We start from the raw sequence: 14197 nt of genomic DNA on the forward strand, positions 1-14197 counted from the left end.
GGCAAAGATTCTTATGCAACACTTAGACTCAGATTCTGTGTGGATTCTAGTAGGATGGCAGATGAGAAATAGTAAGGAAATTTCTAAGGTCTTTCTTCTCTGAGCCCAGTTTCACTTTTCTGCTTATAGCCATTACTTTCCTTTCCAATTTGCTGAGAACTAACAGTGACATCTATTTACGTTTATTTATTTACCCTCCCGTTCATAATGCAGAACAATTCATGAGATCCTGTGTATGCTTCATTTGTACCCCATGGCCAGTGCACAGCTGGGCACACAAAAGCCACTCAATAAGTTGGTTGATCGGCCTTAAAAATATTGAACTTCTTACTCTAGTCCTTGTTTCGGAGGAATGTTAGCATATGTGGTGGCAAAGAACTGGGAAGGGAGGTATGAGGTGCTGAATAGTATCGGTGGCAATAGCTGCTCTTGAGAAGCTGGTTAGTGCTAGTCCAAGTGTCATTTTCCTTTGAACATGCTCTGAAGGTTTTTACTGGTAAACAGCAAAGAGAAACTTCAAGTCAGGGAGCAGCTTGTCCTCCTGAGGTTTCAGTCCAATCAATAGTTTTTACTGTGGGTATCGACAGTTCTAGCTGCATGCCCTTGTCTTTGGCTACGTGGGCTGACTGTGGTGAAATGGATTAGACTGCTTTTATTGCTTCTTGGGGTTTAATCAGTGCCCAGCAAGCACTCTGCGTGCCCCTGACTTTCCTTTGCCTTTTAATTGTTCAGGCTGTGGGGCTGTTGAGGGTGCAGCTTTCATGTTGCTCATACCTTGAGTGAACAGTTTTTAACTCCGAGCTTATGCTTCTTTGCAGGATGCCACCGTTTGGAAGCCTGATTCATGCCAGAACTGCCGTTGCCATGGCGATATCGTTATCTGCAAACCTGCTGTTTGCAGAAACCCTCAGTGTGCCTTTGAGAAGGTATGGTCTCCCAATTGTTTTCCAAGTGGAATATCAGAGAAGTGTAGGGTGTTTGCATTTTTTTTTTTTGATTATCTAGTTTTGACATTTATCCCAATCTCTAATTGCAAGACATAAGAGAGAATTTTAAGATATCAGATCTAAGAATGTCTTAATTTCTGTTTTTTGGGCATTTTCACTAGGCCAGGCACTCATTTAAAGCTTCTACCAGTGTGATCCCATTTAATATGATGGGGGGTAGGTGCCTTTATCCCCACTTTTCAGATGAGGAAAGTGGAGCCTGGAGATTTTAGGCAACTTAATATGATTATGCAGTTAATAAACTGATGTCCAGAGATCTTTCCTAGGTCTGACAGACGCCAAAGCTGCCGACAGTAACACACCATTCAAGTCAGGACTGACTTCTCAAAGATTTTTTTTTTTCCTGCTTTTTTAGGGCCACACCCACTGCATATGGAGGTTCCCAGGCTAGGGGTCCCATCGGAGCTACAGCTGCCAGCCTACACCACAGCCACAGCAACACCAGATCTGAGCTGCATCTGCGACCCAACACCACAGCTCACGGCAACACTGGATCCTTAACCCCCTGAGGGAGGCCAGGGATCGAACCTGCAACCTAGTCAGATCCGTTTCTACTGTGCCACTATGGGAACTCCTCAAAGATGGTTTTCTAAAGACAATATGGGTTGTGCAACTGATTGTATAGTTGTGCTGCCATTGGGCTATATAGGGTCATAGGCCAGGCTTTGACTCAAGAAATCTTCTATTTAACTAAATGTGTGAGGAATATTTTCTCCTTTCCCCTTTGTTAAAATTTTTCTTTCTTTTTTTTTTTTGACTACACATCTGTTCCGTTAGAATTTTTTACCCAGTGCTGACTCTTTTGTTTTTAAAGTGAATCTACTTATCAAAAAAAAAAAAAAGCTTAAGCTTCAAATTTGAACATTTGAAACTCCCTGGGGACGACCAATTATTTTCCTTAAAAAGCATTCTGTCAATTTCACAAGCACAGTTTATTTTTCTAGTTTTCTCCCTCCCCACCTCATAATTAATCTTGAGTCCCTATGCCATCTAATGCTAAGAAGTTTCTGTTTGTTTCTAACACTGGAGTGAAGGTTCTGTTTACCTTTCAGGATATTTCTCAGTTGCTGCATGGGTAGATTTCTGGGAAGCTGAGTTTATATCAAATGTTGGTAAATTTGATGATATTTTGTTGTATGTTATGGGGCTTTCTATTTTATGGAGTAAATACTCCTAAAAGATCGATATTTTACTTGCTAACTCATGTCAGAATCTGAGTAGGTGTTTTTGTTTTTGTTTTGTTTTTATTTTTGTTTTTAGGGCCACTCCTACGGTATATGGAAGTTCCCAGGCTAGAGGTCAAATTGGAGCTGTAGTTGCCGGCCTACACCACAGCCACAGCAACGCGGGATCTTAGCTGTGTCTTCGATCTACACCACAGCTCAAGGCAATGCTGGATCTTTCACCCACTGAGCAAGGGATGGAGGGATCAAACCTCCATCCTCATGGATATTAGTCAGATTTGTTACCGCTGAGTCACAACAGAAACTCCCCTGAGCTGGTTTTGTAAGGGCCATGAAGACAGACCTTCCTCCACTTCATATGATTAATTGTGGAATCATGGAAGAAGCCCCAAATTAAATGTTAGAAGACATAGACTGCATTGCTGAAAACTAAATGTGTTTTCTACAAAGGGTTAGCAGACAAAATCTGTCCTGCTGCCTATTTTTGCATGGCCTATGAACAAGGAATGGTTTTTATATTTTTAAATAGTTGGAAAAAACCAAGAGAGAACAATATTTCAAGATGTGAAAATGTCATAAAATCAGGTTTCAGTATCCATGAATAAAGTTTTATTGACACACAGGCCCACTCATTTGTTTAAGTATTGTAGGCAGTACTTGTAGTATTGTCTATAGCTGATCTTGTGCTACAGTGACAGAGTGATGTAGACCCTACATGACCCCCAAAGGCTAAACTATTTACTACTGGCCCTTGAGAGAAAAAGTTTCTGACCCTTATTTTCTCCCAAATGTGATTTTGTCCCTTTTTAATTTGTTCTGATTGTTCTCACTTCAGTCAATAGCAGCTCCCTTCTCCCAGTTGTTTAGACCAGAAAACATAGCATCATCCTCCCCACTTTCTTCCACACCCCACATCCAGTACATGAGCTAGTCCCCAGCTTTTCCTTCATAAAACAGTACATTCCAAATGCAACTCTCTACTCTTAATCTGCTTCCACTGATAATCATTTCTTGCCTGATCCTAGTAGCCTCTTGACTTGTTTCATTGTTTCTGTGCTTGCCTTTTTCACTCTAATCTTGATATAGCAGCCTGGGGGATCTTATTAGAATTGAAGTCAGATCATGATGCTTCTCTCCTTAAATCCCTCCAATAGCTTTCGAAGTCCTCTCTTCTCACTTGGAGCAACTCCTCACAAAGTCCCGCAAAATACTGCCGTACCTCTCTGATTAACTGACTCCTTTCCCTGCTCCCTCTGCTTCAGACACCAAGCCTGCTCACTAGTCCCCGGATTTGTGCCAGGCGCACGTCTGCTATTAGGGCCTTTATGTGGTGCGCTGCACTGAAATTATCTATCCATCTATCTGAAATTATCTATCTATCTATCTGAAATTATCCTATCTATCTGAAATTATCTATCTGAAATTATCTATCCATCTATCTGAAATTACCTATCTATCTATCTATCTATCTGGACCCTTTACTTCCTTTAAGTCTTGCCCAAATGCCTTTCTATGTAAAATTGCAATTCTCCACTCACTACCACACATTTCCTATTCGTTTTCCACCTTTATTTTTCTCCTTGGCACTAACTACTGCCTGACGTACTCTATATTTTACTGATAGTTCTTGTTTACTGTCTCTTTTATTCACCGTGTATCCTTAGCACCTACAATTGCACCTGACACATGGTAGGCACTCAATAAATACCTTTTGACTGACTGAATGAATACCTGGGAGAGGAAGCTAGAGAGTTGGTAAGTTCAAGGTTAGCCTTGGATGCTGTACTGTGGAGCTTGGAATTGTATTTTTAAGAGAACAGAATACTAATGAAGGGTTTAAGGCATGTGGAGAGAATGACCAGCCTTTCTTTATGAAAGATCATTCTGGTTTTGCAAAAATAATGCATTGTATTGGAAATTAGGAGATCAGTTCAGAGGCTGTGAGAATAATCCAGATGAGAGGATGTGCACCTGAATCAGAGCCCTGGTAGTTTGGGCATCAAGAGGAGAGGGCAGGTTCAATAGATATTTAGGGAATAAATCAGCAGATCTGAATGCAGGTAGGAGGGTGAGAGAAAGGAAGAGGAAAGATGGCACATATTTCTGGCTGGATGTCTCATTGGTTAGCTGAGTTTGAATCTGATATTGAGGATATAGGAGGATGAGGAAGAGCATCCCATCTGGGAAGAAAAGGGCACTTTTGGTGTGGGGCACGCTGAATTTGCAGTGTTTGTGGAAGAGCCAGGTGGGTATGTCCAAAGGGCAGCCGGATATATGGGCCTAAAGCTCCGAGGAGCAGATGGGTTGGAGCCATAACGTGGGTGTCATTAACAGAGAAGACAGTAGCGCAAACCTTTAGAATTAAGGAGCTCATCCAAGAGACTGTGTGAAAAAAGAATACATGACCAAGGGTGGAAATGGGAGAACACAGGGGACGTGAACAGAAGAGGAGGGGACTTAGGAAGATTAAGAAGACGTGGTCAGAGAGGTAAAGGGTGAGGCATGGTCCAAGAAGAGAGACCTGTGTGGTAGCCAGGAGGGTAGAGCGTTTCCAGAGGGAGTCTGCATCAACAGTGTTGATCCCAGGTAAGGGAGCGAGTGGGAGGAGGATTTCATATGAATTTGGCAACATGCAGGCCACTGGTGGCCATTCCGAAGGGGGTGTCAGTGAAGTGGTGGGGTGGGTGCTGTACTCCAGAGGCCAGAGGAGTGAATGGAAAGTGGGCAAAAGCTCTTTTAGGGAGCTTTACAGGGAATGGAAGAGAGAAATGGGGCATCAGGCAGACTCCAGTCCCTCTGTGAAGCTTCTTGGAACCTTGCACCCCCAACCATCGAGCCTCCCCATGTGTCGCCATGGTGCTTTGCACTTGTCCTTGTTACAACCCTTGACCAGACTGAAAATGCTTGTTTATTTGACTGCTTCTCCCTCCAGACTCTCAGCTCCTGGAAAGCAGGAATCCTGTTTTCTTCACTATTTAAATTTTTTTTTTTTTTTTTTAATATTATGGCTGCACCCATGGCACATGGAAGTTCCCAGGCCGGGGACTGAATCTGAGCTGCAGTTGTGACCTGCGCTGCAACTGTAGCAATGCCGGATCCTTTAACACACTACACAGGCAGGGCTGGGGATCAAACCCAAGCCTCTACAGTGATCCGAGCCGCTGCATTTGGATTCTTAACCCACTGTACCATGGTTCATCACACAGCACAGTACATGGTACACAGAAGATGCTTGGTCAACATTTATAGAATCACCAAACAAGAAAAGGGAGAGGGTTTTGTTTCAGCTTTTGACATTACTGTGAGAGAGATTTGATCACCTTGGGAAGGAAAGGAGAATGACTTAGACGAGAGAGAGAAGCTGAAGATGTAGGGTCGGAGAGGAAACAGAATGATAGAACTAGAAGAGGCCTTTATGATTTATTTAGTCAGACTTTCTTATTTTATGGACAAAGAAACTGACTTTTAGTTGCTTAGTCACTTGCTTAAAGATACAGAGCTAGTCAGTAGCACAGCCATGACAGGAACCTTGGTTCCTGGCTCATGAGCCAATGTCATTTCTATTCCACCGAGTTTTCCCTTGTGTTTCTCGGGAGCATGTGTTGTTATTCACATCTGCTTGGTACACTTATCTTAGTTCATGGCACGAGTTAGTGAGTCACCATTGTACCCTAAGCTAAATTATCATTATTCTTAGTAGTAACTTGGATTCTTATCTTTTTTTAAAAAAAAAAACTTTTTATAATTTATGTTTTGCTTGTGGGCTGACTGGAAATAACCCAGTATCTATCACAGTTCTGCTAGATATTTGTATCTATCTATCATCTATCTATTCATCCCATAGGCATAGGTAATAGATTCTATATTCATATCCTATATCCATATAGAATAGCTAGCTATAGAGTTCAATAAATAGGGTGTGAGAGAGACAGAGGCAGAGACAGAAAGAGATAGAGATTGAGAGAGATAAAGACTGAGAAAGAGGAAAGAGGAATTTAGAATCTTGACCATCTAACCCAGTTTCTTAGTGGAAATTAGGTTAATGTATTTTCTATATTTACAGTCTTAGTAGAAGTTACACAAGTATAGGTTCTACTTGGGGTTCAGAGAGTACTTTTGTGAGTAGTCATTAACGTTGCCTTGTATGAACAATTTTATAAAATCCTGCTTCACCTAAGTTTTATCCTTTATTAGGCAGATAAGAATTTGGTGATCACTATTACTAACGTATTTATCTATTTAGTGAATTAACAGTTGTGAGGTTGCAGTCCCATTTCTCATCCATTCTTGTGGATGTGGTGATATACAATTAGAGTTCTCTTGTAGGTACACATTTTTAGCAGAAGCAGTCCCAAATAGCGAAGGAATATTAATACATATATAATTTTTTTTTGAATCTACCAGCTGAATTCTTTGTAGACTTTTGTTCTGTGGACAAGTCATGATTTCCTGAATCATGCGGGAACTCCTACTCTTTTTTTTTTAAAGTCAAATTCATGAATGACTTGTTCTGCCGCATCTCTAGACTTGAGGAAATGCTAAGCGGCAGGGCAAGGTGAGTCAGAGAAAGATTACTGGGCCACCAAAGACACACAGATAGTTTTAATAACCTTAGGTAAATAGATCCCTCACAATGGCAAATAGGTGGTTAATGTGTGACAACGTCCCAATAAATCCTGGAGTGTCAAGTAGAGGCCTGTCCCCTCCACAGGGTCAGGTGTTGATAGGAAACACAGTTGTAATTACAGAAGCCTCGAGGAACTGTGTAGATCTTTATCGAAGCCAGGAATCCTACCCAGCTCCCCACAGTACGTGAGACCGCCACAGCAGTGCTGTTTCCTTCTGTCACCACCCTGTGCGCTTTGCTACACTGTGTCCCAGGCACAAGAGGACATTGGAACTCCAGCCAACACCCCCCTCCCCTGTCCCCACTCCCATCAGGCCTCTGTAGGGTGTTAGAAGACCTGCCAGCTCTGTGGCCACCCTGTCCCAAGTCTTCATTTTAGGGAGCTCTAGTTTGTCTCTCACCCCAGCTGCTTTTCTGCTGTGACACTTGGATGGAGCATTTCCAGTGGATAAAATTCTTCACTTCATTACATGTGAAAAGATGTAGACAATTTCAAGGACATTACTTTCACAAGGGGGTTCATTTTATCTTTGTGACAAGCTCATCTTGACAGCATCCTTTTTGTTTGTGTGTTCAGTTTATCCTGTTTATTGTCGTCACCCGTGGAAACTCACGAGATTTAGTCAATCCCCTGTGCCTGGGTTTACCGCTGCTATTTTACACTGATTTTTAATGCTCAGGGAGAAGTGCTTCAAATACCTGCCAACCAGTGCTGCCCTGAGTGTGTGCCAAGGACTCCCGGATCTTGCCATCATGAAAATAAAATCCACGCGGTAAGTGTTTTCTCACCTGTGGTTGATTCTGTGTTTGCAGATCATTGACAAGGGAAAGCTGGATGCTAAACCCATGTAAACGAGAGAGGATTTCACCCCCTTTTTGTAGGCCGTGGAGGACCTCGAGCTCCTTTGACTTTCCGTGGGCGTTTAGGTTTCTTGAATAAGATGAAAACTGTTGTATTTATTCTATAGGCCGGCATAAATATTTGTAGATTGAATTCGAGTCTGTCTAAAGAGTAGTCTGAGAATGTCGATTGTGAAGGAGTCGTGATGCTGAATAATCAAAGGGCCACCTTGCCGTTGTGTACCACATCCCTTTTTTCCCTAGATAGTTACAAACAATGCTGAGTCGGTGGCTAGAGCAGCTGTTATTACTCCTGTGTTAAAGATGGAATAGTTGAATTGCAAAGAGCTTAAGGTACTTGCCTACTCTATTACTACTGAGTGATGTAACCTGGACTAGAGCCCTGGTCTTCTTCCTCCCTATTCAGGGTAGAGCTTCCGAACTTCAGGACTATTAACACTGCAGGCTTTGTTGTGGGAGGAGGGCATCCCATGCATTGAGGCAGGAGCAGCATCTCTGGCCTAGACTCACCAGAAAGCACCCTCTGCACTCCTGACCACCAGAAATGTCTGCATCACGGCCACATTACCCCTGGGGCCAGGATGAAAACTCTCATCTCCTCCATTTAGAAGCAGTACTAGAAATCACTCCCAAAGTTCTTTTATTATACTTTCTCATTCCACACCCTGTAGGATTAACTTAGAGATATTAAATACTGATTTAAAAGGACCATTACAAGGTTTATAATAGAGATTATGAAAATAAGATGGCTGTAGTTCATCTCCACTCATACCGACATGCTCCCCCGAGACCTCAGGCAACGTTGAATGTGATAGAAAGAGGCTCTTTACTTTTTTTTTTTTTTTTGTCTATTGTTTTTTGTCTTTCTAGAGCCACACCCATGGCATATGGAGGTTCCCAGGCTAGGAGTCAAATCAGAGCTGCAGCCCCCAACCTACACCAGAGCCATAGCAACGCGGGATTCTAGCTGCGTCTGCGACCTACACCACAGCTCACGGCAACACTGGATCTTTAACCCACTGAGCAAGGCCAGGGATTGAACCCCTGTCCTCATGGAAACTAGTTGGGTTTGTTAACCACTGAGCCATGAAGAGAACTCCAAGAGGTCCTTGCTTTAATCTTCATCTTCCTCCTGAAACGAAACCTTCCCCAAGTTAGTGTCTCCACCCGTTCAGGAGAGAGCGTGGGTTAGCCGGATCGGATATACCTACTCTAGGCTGCCATGCAGTGTGCGTGCCTAAAACGCAGTGAGTACTCTGCACTTTCCCATGGGACAGGATCATCTCATTCGAGCCACTGTCTCCACGGTTCCCACAGAAGCCACTCTTCCACTTCTGCACAATGTGTTGCTGAGTGACACCCAAGCTGGATCTATGGCTCCATACCCCGTATCACCTTGGGCTGCCTGGTTTGGTCTAGGTTATGTGGGGTGGTGGAGACGGCACACCACTCCACAGGGTCCCCTGTGAAACCGAAAGTGCTGCAGGGGAGATTGGGGATGGAATTAGTGCCAGTTCACAATGATTGGAACAGGTGTGTGGTTCCAGGTCAAAAACCTGAAGCTGAATCTTTCAAATGAAGGAGCCCTAGGATCCAGAATAAGGCCCAGTGGATCTGGGGGAACAACAGACATCTTAGATAAGAGGTGGTACTAAGGACAGGAGACATTAGAATTCAGTGAATCTTTGCTTGGCTGCTCTAATGACACTTGTCATTTGCTTGCTCATGTTATTTTTTGCACATGTGCAATTGTCTTGATTTAGATGCCTGGGAACATTAACAATATTTTGTCTACCTTTATAGTGCTCTTCCTTGCCCCCCACCTAACCTGGCACTTGACACGGAGCTTTTTCCAGAGTAGATGCTCAGTAAACATCAGGACTTAAACAATGAGCAAATCCTTTCTCCTGCTTATCCATGTCCTTGTCCCAAGTCAAAGACCAACTAACCTATGTGGCAGGGCGGTTCAGGGACCACAGATCTACCAGTGGGTTGGTTAGAAATCTCCTTGGCCTCCTGCATTATCTGGTGTTTAGAAAGTTCTCCTCCCTGCCTCCGTTGCAATTCATCCCTTCTGCTGTAACACATCACCTGAGAAGCTCTAAACTGGGTAAGACTGTGTCCATGCGCTGTTTTCCCACAGGCAGCTTTCAGAATATACTCCCCCAGAAAGTGTTATAATTATATTTCTGGTACTTGGTGTAACTGAGAAAAATGCTGAATTTTAGGAACTGTAGTTTGAAGGAAGAAAAAAGAACTCTAGTGGTCTGCTTCTTCAAATAGAAGAATGATTTTTTTTTATGTTGACATAAAATCCTTTTGATTACATTGAAATGTCTTGTTTTTCTGTTCTTCCTTCCTCTTTTTCTTTGTTCCTTCACCTTTTTAGATTCTTGCCAAATCCTTCTTAATGTTATTAACTTCCTCGAGTGGGTTGAATGCTTGTCTGGGTCTGGGCTTCGTCTCACCTTGTCACTTGCATCACTAGACTTTTTCCTGAATCTTGGAGCCTTTTCTTTTTCACCCTCTTGTCTTGCTTGGGAAGCAGCTTCCAGAGCACTTTCCTCTCCTGCTGAAAGGCAGTAATCCTCTTGCTTTAGCCTCTGGCTTGTATCCCATAGGGCACATTATGGAGACTTTCCCCGTAGCTATAAAATAGTCTGGTGTGTTAGAACTTTGGAATGGTGAAGTGGAAGCTTTCCCTTAAAGGGGAGATTGAGAAGAGGCTTTAGGATGGAGGGGAATCTGCTGAAGTGATGCCATCCCCAGAGAATGGAGTTGAAGGGAAGAGAAGTCAAGGATGGGCTGAGCTCAGGGCGGCGTGAGGAGGCCACCTTTTATGAAACAGCCTCTCCTTGCTAGGGGACCTCCTTTGCTGGCATTGTACAGCTGGCCTTCTTGCATGTCAAGACAAGTCCCCAAATGGTCCCTGGAGTGAGGAAAACACTTGAGCCTTTTGGCTGCCTCCAGGTTATTGGAGAGTTTCTCATGGACTTATCACGGCCAGCATTGGGGGGACTACTTCATCCATGACCTCCCAAATCTGTCATTTCAAATGGGCTTTTGGGTCTCTGCCCAGCCTTGCCAACCAGTTAGGGAGACGAGCCTGAAATATGTTTTTGTGAAGAGTGTTGGAATGCTTTTCCCCTGTCCTTTTCCCCACAAAAGCACTTGTGAAAGGGAGGATAAAGGACCTTTAACCCCTTTCTTTTCCTCTTTACTGCTTTAATCTCAGCACCAGATAATGTCATGTCTGAAAAGATCGTACTTGGAGATTCACTGAGAAAGAACGTGGCAGGCGGTAATGCCTCTGTGCCCACGTCCCGTTGAATACAGGAGCATGGAGGGAGGGGTCTGCGTGCTCTGCCCGTCTGTGAGGCTAAAAGAACTAATTTATGTGTGTGAGAGAAGAAATGAAGATTGAATTCCACAGCCTTGTTCTCTTCAAAGTCAAGGATGTAATTACAATATGACTGAACAGCCCCAGATATTTAGTATTCTGGATCTATAACTTTGTAACAGGAACAAATTATATAAAGAAAAATTATTTTTTTTGTCCTGTCAGTAAGCCAGGCAAAGACTTTATGACCTTATCTTTCCTTTGGACTTATGTCAACAGCCAAGCCTGCTTGTTATCTGGCTGTGCAGAATATATTTAAGATGTCTATAGAACATGCTTTTGCCTGTGTCAGAATCTCAAGTTTTCAAAAGGTGTTAATGAGGTTAAGATGGCACAGTTAAAACTGGGTCTTGTGGCAGCATTGCTTTGCGTACCTATCATTTCTTAATTTTATAGTTTTCTTTACTATCACAGTGCTTATAGAAAAAATAAAGCTTTTGTAAATGAGTATAGATAATACTGTGAAATTTAAAAATTATCTGTCTGTCTATCTATCCATTTATCTATCTATTAGCATGTACCAGACCCCTTGATCTCTAGTCTCCCTCTGGTGAAGAGAGATGTCGCTGATTCAGGGATGGAAGTAGGAGATGAAAATAGAGGGGACCCATGTGACTTGTCTCAAAGAGAGAGGTCAGACAAGTCACCCATGCACTTGGGATCACTGTCTGGCCTTCTGTGACTTTGACTTCAAGCAGCAAGCTTATTGTGAAGGGAGAATCCCTTGCTTAATTTTATGTCTCTTAAGTTAGACAATAGATTCACATCAGTAGAGAGCTTGAAGGTACCAAAGAGATTAGCTAATGCAGCCCTCTCATTGTACAGGTGAGAAAACTTTGGTGATTGACAGGCTGTTATTATAATTAATTTTCGTGGTCTCAGTCTGAGAGGTGGTATGATTGCAAATATTTAAGAAAGGATGGTTAGTGTTTCTCAGTGGTAACAAAAACAAGGTCTTATTTTAATGAAATGTCTAGCTGTTTAGAAGCAACCTCCTAACTTTTAATAGAATGAAGACGTTCACTTCAAGTTGTTTTATAAGCAGCTTTCAGATTTTGCTTTATTTAAGATATAGAAATGATTCATTAGATATTTTAAACAGTACTTTGCTCTCTGATGACAAAAGTGAATATTTGCTTATTGGTGACGATTTGAAAAATGGAAAAGTATGCAAGCAGGAAAAAAAATCTACTGGTAATTTCCAAACTATGAAAACCCCTATTGTTTCCACAGTTTTGATTTGGCTGGGGGGTGGCAGTAAAGATGAATGAATGGGTAGATAGATAGAGACACATGGTTTTGCATAGTTCGTGAGTATACTGTATCTACATATAGTATATGACATACAGTTTATGTCTTGCTTTTTATGTAAAACTATGTTGCAAATACTTCCCCAGCATATTCCTGGAGAATAAGATTTCCTTTTATTAGGCATTTGGGTAGCTTCCAATAGCCACTAAAACATTTTTCAGTTTCACTATAAGAAACAGTGAGACGGAATTCCCTGTATTGCAACTTTTTTGTGTCATTAATCATTTTCTTCAGATAACTTCTTAAAAGTGAAATTAGTAGGTTATGACATCTAAAGAGTTTTGAATATTGAATCTGTGACATCTATGGTCATTAAAATTCAATTTTAAGTTGTCTGTGTCTAATGATATAAACCCAGTGGGAATATCCCAGATAGTACAGCTTTTCAAGTCTGATTACCTTGGGTAGCCAGCCTGATTGAGTTCTTCCAGGTGCTAGAGTGAAGGAAGGTTTTGTTTTGTGTAGGAGAATCCCACTCCACTGCAGCTTCGCTCACAATAGCTGCTGTGAATTTTAAACACTTCCCATATCTGATGTTAAAAGATATTATCTAATTTTAATTACTATTTCTGTGCAGTTAACAAAGTTGAATACTCTATAAATGTGTTGCTATTTTTTTCCATTGGGATTTTTTTTCTTTTTTAAGATCAAAGTATAGTTGACTTATAATATTAGTTTCAGGTGTATAACATGATGATTTAATATTTTTATGGATTACAAAATAATCACTGCTATGAGTCTAGTTACCAAAGTTATTATAATATTAGTGACTATATTCCCTATGCTGTACATTACAACCCGTTACTTATTTCTTTTGTTACTGGAAGTTTGTACCTCTTAATCCCCATCACCTATTTCACTCGGCCCCACACCCCCTCTGCTCTGATGACCACCTGCTTGTTCTCTTTGAGTCTGTGTCTTCTTTTATTGATGTCTTTAATTTTTAGAATACAGGTCATTCACCTCCTTGGTTAAATTTATTCCTAGGCATTTTATTCTTTTTGATGCAATTGTAAATGGGATTTAAAAAACTCTCTGATAGTTCATTTTTAGTGTATAGAAATGCAACAGATTTCTGTATATTAATTTTTTATCCTGCCACTTTGCTGAATTCATTTATTAGTTCAGTGGTTTTTTGATGGCATCTTTAAGGGTTTTCTGTACATAGTGCTGTCATCTATAATAGTCATTTTATTTTTTCCTCCTCCAATTTGGATGTATTTTATTTCTTTTACTTATCTGCTTAATGTGGCTAGGACTTCCAGTACTATTTCAATAAAAATGGTAAAAGTGGGCATTCTTAAGAATTTGTGTTCCTATCTTAGAAAAAAAAAATGTTAGCTTTTCACATGGTAGCTGTGGGGTTGTATATATGGCCATTATTATGTTGAGATATGTTTCCTTTATAACCCACTTTGTTGAGTGTTTTAGTCATAAAAGGATGCTGGGTTTTGTCAAATGATTTTTCTGATAGTGTGATTTTTATCCTTTGCTTTGTTAATGTGGTATTATTACATTGATTAATTTGTGGATGTTGAATCATCCTTGCATCTCTGGAATGACTCCCACTTGATAATGATGTACGATTCTTTCAATGTACTGTTGAAGTATGTTTACTAATATTTTCTTAAGGATTTTTGCACCTATGTTTATCATAGATATTAGCTTGTAATTTTCCTTCTTTGTGGTATCTTTGTCTGACTTTGGTACTTTGGTACTGACTTTGTGGTACTGACCTTATGGAATGAGTTTCGAAGTGTTCCTTCCTCTTCAGTTTTTTTTGAATGGTTTGAGAAGGATAGGTATT

At 41.3% G+C, this 14197-nt stretch overlaps 1 protein-coding gene across 2 annotated transcripts in view; it reads left to right on the plus strand.

Annotated features, from left to right (window-relative positions):
• The first annotated feature begins 823 nt into the window (after positions 1-823).
• The window catches only part of FRAS1 (Fraser extracellular matrix complex subunit 1), a 274927-nt gene continuing 261553 nt past the window's right edge, over positions 824-14197 (plus strand). For both annotated transcript variants that reach the window (XM_047798478.1, XM_047798479.1), the window contains exons 1-2: positions 824-926; positions 7499-7591. The gene's annotated coding sequence lies outside the window, so the exon portion shown is untranslated. The remainder of the gene's footprint in view (positions 927-7498; positions 7592-14197) is intronic.

This window comes from Phacochoerus africanus, chromosome 10 (genome assembly GCF_016906955.1).
Source record: "Phacochoerus africanus isolate WHEZ1 chromosome 10, ROS_Pafr_v1, whole genome shotgun sequence".
Taxonomy (NCBI): Eukaryota; Metazoa; Chordata; class Mammalia; order Artiodactyla; family Suidae; genus Phacochoerus; species Phacochoerus africanus.